Consider the following 9740-nt stretch of genomic DNA (forward strand, 5'->3'; position numbering starts at 1 on the left):
GAACAGTGCTTTAGACACATCGCGCAAAGATCTGAAGCCTATTCCACCTTCCTCATATGGCATACACAAAGTGTTACATGATACCCAATGTCTACTGCTATCTCTAATAGAACTACTCCAGAAAAATTGAGTAAACAACTTATAGAGTTTTGTAGACATGTAATTTTTGACCCTCCCCGAGATTTTACACATTTTAGCGTTTAAATATTTAGTTTAGGTCCAATATTGTTATTTTAATTAGTTTTGATTCTTTTACTTTAATTTATCACAAAAATATTTTTCTTTTATTTAGCTAATTGATATTTTATCTAGTTACTTTTAGTTTATCTACCTTACATAAAATTCGAAAATAGAAAAATAGTTTCACTTTGTTTTCAAGGATATTAGTTTTTTTGTAGTAGTATTATTTTAATCTTGCGATGATTTTAATCTAATCCTATTTTTATTTTTAGCATGATATTTGAAAACACAAAAATAGTTTCATCTTTTGTTTTCTTTATTTATTTCTGTTTGGTTTAGGTTACTAGTATTTTTATTGTTATATTATGATTTTTAACCTTCTTTCTTACCTTTTATTATAATCTTTGAAAAAATAATACCAAAAAAATAGTTTTAGCTTATAGGATTGATTTGCATTTTGTAGATAAATTTTAGAGGGAAGTACCTAATATTTTTTATATAATATATTTAGATTTATTGAGTCTAGTTTTGAATTGATTTTTTAGAGCCCATTTTTTCGGATGTTCTTGGGCCCAAATTTGGGTAGCCCACCCCTCACCCTTCATTCTAATATATAGAAGAGCCCTTCTTCTAACCTAAAAACCCTAAGAGCCAGCCATTGTCAACTAACCCACCTCGTCGCTCTCTTAGGTTGAAGAATAAGCCTCCAAATAGTTACAATGAACGTAGGATTCCCAACAATGAGAAGATATCAACAAAGGATTTGGAGATTAACATAGCAGAAGGTGAAATCCCAAGAAACCACCACCGAGTTCCACCCTAAGACCAGCGATAAGGTCGTTGTTTTGCCGCAAATCGTTGAGGAAAATCGGTAACATTTCTCCTCTGACATACTCTAGCCCGGTGTCCAATATCTCCGTCACCGGCATACTTTCGTTCTTAAGATTTAGTTCAAGGCTGCCATCTATTGGGTTTCTAGATTTCGTTGGGATTTCGGCAAGGTGTGAGTTCTTCGGTAAGGTTTGTTTAGTCCGTCAGGTGGTCCGTTCTTGATTTTCAATCCGTTGCGCTCGTCGTTCCCGGTCTCTGTTCGCATCTAACTGGTGTTGTACGCTGGATTTTGAGATTTGCCTATTAATCTAAATTGAAATGAAGTTCCGATTGAAGGTCCCTTTCTCTTCGCTTATCCTATTTGATTTCAATTTGTGCTTTCTTACTTCTATTATCTATCTGTTTTGTTTTGATTGCTTCGTCGTTATTTTGTTGCACGAGTAATCCAAGATTTACTGTATTAGCTAAAATAAAGAGGCGAACATCGTATTTTCTGTTATTTACCATTTAACTCGTTGGATTGCTTCAAATGGTTGGTTGACTACTATTCAGTTAATTCCATGTATATGATGGATAGTTAATAAAGATATAACACCAAGTTCATTAATTAAAGAAGGATAAAGAAATGGACACTAGTTGGGTCGTGGGAATGGATTTGGATGAGATAGGAATTTGGTTAATTGGAAATTAAATGGGTTTGAGCTTTGGTTACAGCCTACACATGTGAATTGGATCTAATATTAACTTGACTTTTATTTCATCATTTTGATCGATAGGAGCATGATTAGGCCGATCATATTTGGATATGCAATTTTAGGATTTTTTTACTTTTTTTAAAGGGAAGATGTCGTTCCCTTTAGTTCATTTGCAGGGGAAATGCCCCGTAGACTTTGTATATATTTACCGGGGTATGCCCTGTAGTATTTGTATTTGGAGATCGAAAGTAGAACTTGTAGTATTTTTATTTTTATTTTTATTTTTATTTTTATTTTTATTTTATTAGGTAGGGACGACCTCGAGCCTCTTGTGTGTTTATGTTTATTTTCTGTATTATTTTTACCTCAATTTGAATATTTTAAAAGCCAACTAGATAGAGTATGCAACCGTGACTTTCACGGAATTCGGGGAATGTCTGACACCTTCTCTCCGAGTCAAATGAACCCCATTATCTAGAATCTCTAGTGCAGATTTAGTTTTGGAGTCCAAAGTATTTTAAAAGAAAAAATTATTTCTAGAAAAATGGTGACCTGACACACCGAAATCAAATGTCAGGTGGTGACTTTGAAAAGTCCTTTTGAACATAATTTTTTGTCACTTTCTAATTGAAAACTCTTTTGAGCTTTACAAATCACTTTTATTTTTTTAAAATGGGTTAGTGAAGTTAAAAAAGGGGTGTGGCAGCTCTGGCGACTCTGCTGGGGAGTTGCAGGTTCGAGCTGATACTTGATCTTGTTGGATTTTAAGATATTCGGTTGAGGTGTTTGTTTTCTTTATTTGCTTTGTTTGTTTAGTTTGTTTGTCGTATTTCGTGTTTTGTTGGTTATTTATTTATCGCTTTTCCTTAAGTGTCTACCGCTTTATAACTGTCATCATTTGCATAACCATGGGTCTTCTTTCTACAACAAGTCTCGTAGTTTGGTCGCGTACACGAACTCTTTGTTGAGTCACCTTTATTTTAGGACGGGGCCATCAGACGTATGGAGTGGGTGGAAAGCTTGAACAGCCACCATCGACCATACGCTCCCCCGAATTGCCTTGTTAGTGAACCCTTAGGTCAGCCTTTAGGTCATTCTTATGTGCATCATACCATTTTTACATAGCAGGGCACGGTCTTAGGTACTGTGTTCCTTTGTAGGAAGCCTGTCCAAATTGTGTCAAATGGTCCTATCGGCCCAAAAGGACATTCAATCATCCTATGTGCTAAATGTTACATCTTTGAGGGTAAAAAGGTCATTTGGCGGCCCAATAATGGTTGAGGGCATATGAAAAGAAAAGAGGGTGAAATATAAAAATGAAGCAAGTATGGTCCAGTTATATTTTCCTTTCACAATTATCTTCAAGAAAAAGACAAACAATACAAAAAAAAATCCAAAAAGATTTTACACTTTCCCTTCATTTTCCAAAAGAAAAAAGAAAAAAAAGGAAATCCAAAGAGATTTTACATGTCTCATAATTTTTCAAAAAAGACGGAAAAATAATATATTTTCTCTAAATTAGTGGTTTTTGTTAAATTCTCTCCCGTATCCAATCTTTCCGAACTACGCATACTTGATCATCGTCTTTTGGGGAGGGATACATAGGCAGCCCAATAGGGTCCGGTCTTCCTAGTGAATCTTAGGTTCTTGGCTTCGAGGGTCGTAACCAAATCTTGCATGTTTAGCCACATTTAGCCACATCGGCCTTTTTTGCAATATAGGGCTATTCTCTCAAAATAGTTTGCTATCCGATGTATTAGAGCTCTGTGTCTACAACAAGGTATCATCTCAGTTTTAAGGTCCATTCCTATTGAATTACAAGTCTAGCCCCTTTTGGCCACATCGGCTATTCCTACAAAATGGGGTCATTTTTGCGAATGTGGTTCATCGACCCATGTCTCAGAATCCTGAGTATTCAACTAAGTGTCCCACTACCTTAAAGTTCGTCCTTTTTGAGTTTGCATCTTTAACCACTTCCGGCCATATCGGTCGTTTTTGCAAAATCGGATCATTTCTGCAAATTAATTTTGGGCCATGATTATTGGGATTTTGAATCCATATAAGCCTTAGTAAGGCATTTTCCATGTCTTAGAGGTCAATCTTGTTGAGTTTACACTTCTAGCCACACTTACCCACATAGATCATTTTGCAAAAATAGCTCAATCATGCCTTGCATGTGTCCAATAGGAGGTTCCATAGTGTCTTATGTCACTAACTTTATTTGGTCTTATTTTTCTCATTCAGGTATGGATCCATGTACCATATCTCAAGCATGATAAATACCCCAGGACCACTACATTCAGGAGTTGCTTAAGGAGCCTTTTTATGTTATGAGTATGTTTTTATGTTTGTCTTCCACTTTGTAGTCTTGTCCAGAAGTATTGCATCTTTTAGCTGATGTTAGAGTCTATCATAGTCTAGTTTAGTTTGTCGAGTCTTTTGTTATCGTACTTACTATTTTGTATTTGAAAATTAAAAAATAGTTATAAATAAAAAATACAAAAAGATTTTGTTCCTCTTTGTTATCTTCATTATAGCAAAAGGGTGGTTGATTTGTGGCTCTTAAAGTGGTAACTCCTTCTCTACAACATAAAGTCGAAAGGCAATGGCAGATGACAGCGGAGTTGAGTTGGTTGATACTGGTACCCCGAAAGCAATTGGTTGAGGAGTTAGATGTTAAGACAACACATGGCGAACATGTATCAGGCTTGGATGGCTGGGAAGGCCCCACCCCCGCCACCACCTAGCTTCCTAGATGCTACCTCACCCAAGCTCTGATCATAGTGTCAGATGATCCACCATACTCTCCAGATTTTCTCGCTTATCACAACGTTCCCAACCTCCCTAGTAGCACCATCATTCGTCCTCCAACTACCTTTCAAAAAATAGCCCTCTTGTCATATCCACTACCTCCACGATCACAACTCCTCAACAACCTCTCCTCAGATCCAACAGTCAACACCAGTTCAAATCTTATGATGCCCAATATTACCCTCCAATGTTGTCCTACTAGGTCCCAGACTCATGTAATCATATCTCTCAGAATGAGCCTCATGTTGAAAATGAAAAGTTCACAAGGAAAGAAGAGCGAGATGAGATTTCTAAAAAGCTAAAAGATATAGAACAATCACTAAAGAACATGCAAGGGATGAGAAATCAGATTAACATGTCTTACAATGACTTGTGTATGTTCCCTGATATTTATCTGCCTGTGAGATTTAAAGTGACAAAGTTTAACTTATATGATGAACGTGGAGATCCAGTAGCCCATCTGAGGGGTTATTGTAGTGAAATGAGAAGTGTTGGCGGGAAAGATGAATTGTTGATCGCGTATTAGTGAGAGCTTGAGTGGGCCAGCCTTGGAATGGTATACTCGCGAAGATGTCAATAAGTGGCATGCATGGATTACATGGCTCAAGATTTTATTCGACACTTTCAGTACAATCTAGACATTATCCCAGACCGCTCCTCCCTATCTAAGATGGAAAAGAAACCCGAGAAAAGTTTTAGGGAATTTGGGCTTAGATGGAGGGAACAAGTTGCTCGGGTCAGTCCCCCGATTGGTGAAGAAGAAATGGTTGAGCTTTTCCTACAAGCCTAGGGACCTACCTACTTCAGTCATTTGATCCCGGACTTGGGTAAACCTTTCAATGATGTTATAAAATGGGGGAGATGGTAGAAGAAAGAATCAAGTCGGGCAAAATCATGAGCTACTCTGCATTGAAAGATACTACAAAAAATATTCAGAACATCTCAGTGAGTTGGGGTGGAAGAAAGAGAAATAGAAAAGATGTTGTTGAGTCCCGCCAACGACAAGATCCGGTGGGCGTTCCTGCTCAATGCTTTTAGCCTTAATATCGACCCCATGAATATTCCATACTCTAGATAATCTTCCCCAATGTTACTTCTCTCTACAGAATCCCCAAAATCAGACCTCACCTTCTCAGCACTCTGCACCGCCATATGGTCCATATTTACAAGACCTGCAATGGCCTACAACAGCTCCACAAATTTCTTATCCACCTCTACAAGCATATCATCCACCTGCCCGCAAAAGGTTCCAACTGAGGCCAGAGTACCAAAATGAAAAGGCAACAGCAAAAGGAAAAGACTTTCCCTCCTATTGGAGAATCATATGCAGTTTGTTTCAAAGGTTGAGGCAATTGGACATGTTAAATCCGATTCAGATAAAAATGTTGAACCTCCTTCCAAAGAACCTCCTTCCAAAGAAACTGAGTCAGATAGTTTGGGAAGAAAAGAGGACTACAAGAATTTGTTACAAGAGAGCGTGTCCCAGACAATTTGAAGTGATAAACTTTGTGTTCAAGTGTATCTCAAGTTACAAGATAAAGCAAGGGAGTTTGCTCCAACCTAGCGGAGCACATCCATTGTCAAGAAGAAATCACCCAACAAGAGCTCTGTACTTGACAAGTAACTAAAGAAAGGTGGAAGGCATATATGTGTCATCACTATCGATGCTGCAAAAGAAATGTTATGCATGATCTTCATTTTTTATTCTCAAGTTGCATGTGTTGTACTTGGCATTTTCAGAGATTGGGAGACCCTCTTTCAGCTACCCAAACACTTATACCATTCGATACCCTTTTGAGCCTGTACTGATTTCTTTGACCTCCCCTTTTTTGGAATCAAGTTAGAGTCATACGAAAAAAAATAGTTCATGACCCCATAGGTTTATTTTAGAAAGTTCATTCCAAAAAAAAGAGAAAAAGAAAAGAAAAAAATAGCAGCAACAAAGGGTAGTCTTGTGAACTACGTTCGACCTGATTTTTGTCACCACAAGATACGTAGGCAGCCTTACGGTTGGGTCGCACCAAATAAAATATTTCATAATCCCACGAAGTAAAGAGTGGGGTTATTTTTCTTATAAATTCCATCTAAAAAAGAGAGAAGAGAGAATCAAATTCTCTTGTTTTAGAAATTGGGGCAAAGTATTAAAATGAATTCCAAAAGTTGTAAATAAATTAACCTTGTTATCTTAGTTATTTTGAGTCTTTATGATATCTTTTCTTTCTAACCCTGTCCAAAAGCCACATTATTGTCCAAAAAAGATCTCTCTGATAATCTTTGAGAGTGCCGAGCTAGACATGCTAGGAGCATATGATTTTTTTATCGTGGTTAATGCCTTGTCATCTGCAGAATCATAGGAAATAAGAAGAAAAGAACAAAATGAGAGAGTTTTATCGGTGAAAACCTTCACAGGCACCATAAGGCGATAGGGAGTTGATAGAAAGAACAAAATGAGAGAGACTTGATGGTAAAAACCCTTCGGGCACAACAAGTTGAATAAGGATCATGAATCAGATAGGATAATTGGAGCATTGAAGCCCAATTTCACGGATCAGAGGTATAACAAGAGTTGAACATTAGACTTGCTGGACAGACTAGGCAACTTAACCCAAAATGCATGTCACGATCATTAGAGTTGGTATCCACATCTGATAAGTTTTTGCTTGGTGATTTTCTTGTTAGATGTCATCTCTTTCCATTATCCTTTTAACTCTGTTCATCGTACTTTGTTTAAGTCCTCTTGAGTCTATTTTGTCAGAACAAGTAAGAAATGACTTCAAAATCTGCTACCAGCTTTCCAATTGCACAAAGCGGAGTTTGGCTAGCACGTCAAAGTGGCATAAGTCAGGAAAGAGTAGTATGCGCACTGAGTGGGTGGAAATTGACGTCCTTTGGGATTCATGTGAAATACAAAAATTCGGTATATGTCAATTCATGAGCAAAATGCAACAGATAGAGGGTATTGGGTTTGAACGGATTAGAGGTATTTTCTGTGATAAGGGTGACAGAGAAAGTGGTTAGTCAATAAACAAGCAAGGTCTTTTAAGTTGAAATCAAAGTTATCATGGCAAGTGAAGGAGCAATCGCCCTCAAAGTCAAGGCCACAAACCAACCACCATGTTTAAACTCACAAGTTTTCTTTGTTTGAAACAGGGACGAAGACTATGTCCAAATCAAAGCTTGGAAGCTTGAATTTTTCAAGTGTCGTGCCCAAATTTTGTCAGCACAAAGGCTGTTTGAGAAGGTTTTTACTTGCTAGGCATTCCCCTAGTTGAGAAGGTTTTTACCTCCAGCACATTCCCCTAGTTGAGATGACCATTACTTCCTAGGCATTTTACCTAGTTGAGAAGAACTGTACCTCCTTGGCATTCTCCCTAGTTAGAAGAGTTTTTAGGTTTTCTTAAGTTCAGGGGTCCTACCTACAGAATAGGGTTAATTTTAATTTCCTTAAATTATTAATCTTTAGCATTCCTTAAGTTCAGGGGCTCTGTCTGGAAAATATGGTCAATTTTAGTTTTCTTAAATTGTTAGTCTTTAATTTTTCTAAAGTTCAGGGGTCCCGCCTAGAGAATATGGTCAATTTTTAGTTTAATCAAGCTTTGTTTATATTTTCCTTAAGCTCAATCTCACATGAGACATCCTAGTTGAGTCTTTAATTTTACTTTCATCATTGCATCTTTCCTCAATAGCATAGTTTATTTATAGTATTGCTAATTGTGAGCACGTGATTTTTGCTTCACGAAAACTACTCCAATAGAAAACGAAATATAAAACAAATTGCCTTTGGGTACAATTTTGAGAATTTTGCGTGACATTTTAGATAATTATTTTTGTCTCTGAATGTTTACCTTGTTTTAATTAATTGAAAAATACCAAAATACATGTTGCATGCGTATTTAGGATTTAATAATGCATTTTTGAATTAATTAAACCATATCTTATTTTAAAGAATGAAAATCACAAAAAATATGAATTTTTGGTAGCTTTGTCATTTTTATTGTTTAATTGTGTGATTTATTTTAATCAATATTTGATCTTGTGTGTCCTGGTTTTACAATTTAATTTAGGAATTTTGGTTTTTAGGAATTAAAAGAAAATGAAAGAAAAAAAAAGAGTGAAAAATTGGACCAAATAGGAACTGGGCCATTTTATTTTGGCCAAAAATCAGGCCCAAACAGATGCCCAGACCGGTCCAAATCTCACAGACGTTCGAACGACGACGTTTGGTCACTCTTAATCAAGGTCGTTGGATTAAGTTGATCCAACGGCTGAGATTCAATCTCCCTTACCCGTTCCCAAACTCGACCCGTTACCCGGATCTAGCCAACCCCCCCCACTTAAACCAAACGTCACAGTTTCCTTTAAGTGAATTGATCCAGGCCGTTGATCGTGCTTGATCCAACGGCCAAGATTAAACCACCACCTCCGTATATAACCCTAATCCCTTATCCCACGCCCAAAACCAAACCCCCCTCACCCATGTTCAGTCATCTCTCTCAGAGACGACCCCTCGAGACCCTAGAGCCGCCACCCCACACTTTCGCCTGAAACCCGACGGCAACGATGCCCTTGGCCATGAAACTAACACCCCTAGAGCACCTAACCACCCTCTCCACGAATCCCTTATCCGTTTGCTCGAATCAGCCTCTAGCTTCTCGAATCTTCAACCGAAGATTCGAGCAAAACTTGAAACTACCTCAACCAGCCCCAAACTCACACCACGGCACCCCCTAACCACCCTCGTTACGGATTCGTTAACCGTTTGCCTCGAATCAACCTTCAGCTTCTTGAATCTTCAATTGAAGATTCGAGCAGAACCTAAACCTACCCCAACCGGCCCCAAACTCATACCAGACATCTCGCCAACCTCCCTCGTCACCAAACCACCGTTGGTTTGGTTCGAATCAGACCACAACCGTCCGAACCCCAAATCGAACCCCCAAGAACCCTAGAAACCAAAGGTTGAAGTCTGTCTAAATTAAAGGATGATTTGGGGGTCTAATTGACCTTAGTCGAAGTGTTCTCAGTTGAGAACACTCGATTAAGGTTCGTTCGACCTCAAAAAGTCCGAGTCAAAGTCCAGGTTAGGGTCATCCAGTTTTTCGAAGTTCTTGAGGTATTTTTTCTTTCCTGTTTGTTCCATTTTTGTGTTTGTTTATATCTGTTTATCTGTTTAGTGTAGTTTTATTGATTTTTCAATTTTTTGTCGATTGATTCTGTCCTTCT

At 37.8% G+C, this 9740-nt stretch overlaps 1 long non-coding RNA gene across 1 annotated transcript; it reads left to right on the forward strand.

The window, feature by feature from the left end:
• Positions 1–772: 772 nt before the first annotated feature.
• Positions 773–4224, forward strand: LOC142179465 (uncharacterized). Its single transcript, XR_012707661.1, has 2 exons — positions 773–1347; positions 3951–4224. It is a non-coding gene; the product is annotated as an uncharacterized LOC142179465 (long non-coding RNA).
• Positions 4225–9740: the final 5516 nt, after the last annotated feature.

The sequence above is a fragment of the Nicotiana tabacum genome, chromosome 3, assembly GCF_000715075.1.
Source record: "Nicotiana tabacum cultivar K326 chromosome 3, ASM71507v2, whole genome shotgun sequence".
Lineage (NCBI taxonomy): Eukaryota > Viridiplantae > Streptophyta > Magnoliopsida > Solanales > Solanaceae > Nicotiana > Nicotiana tabacum.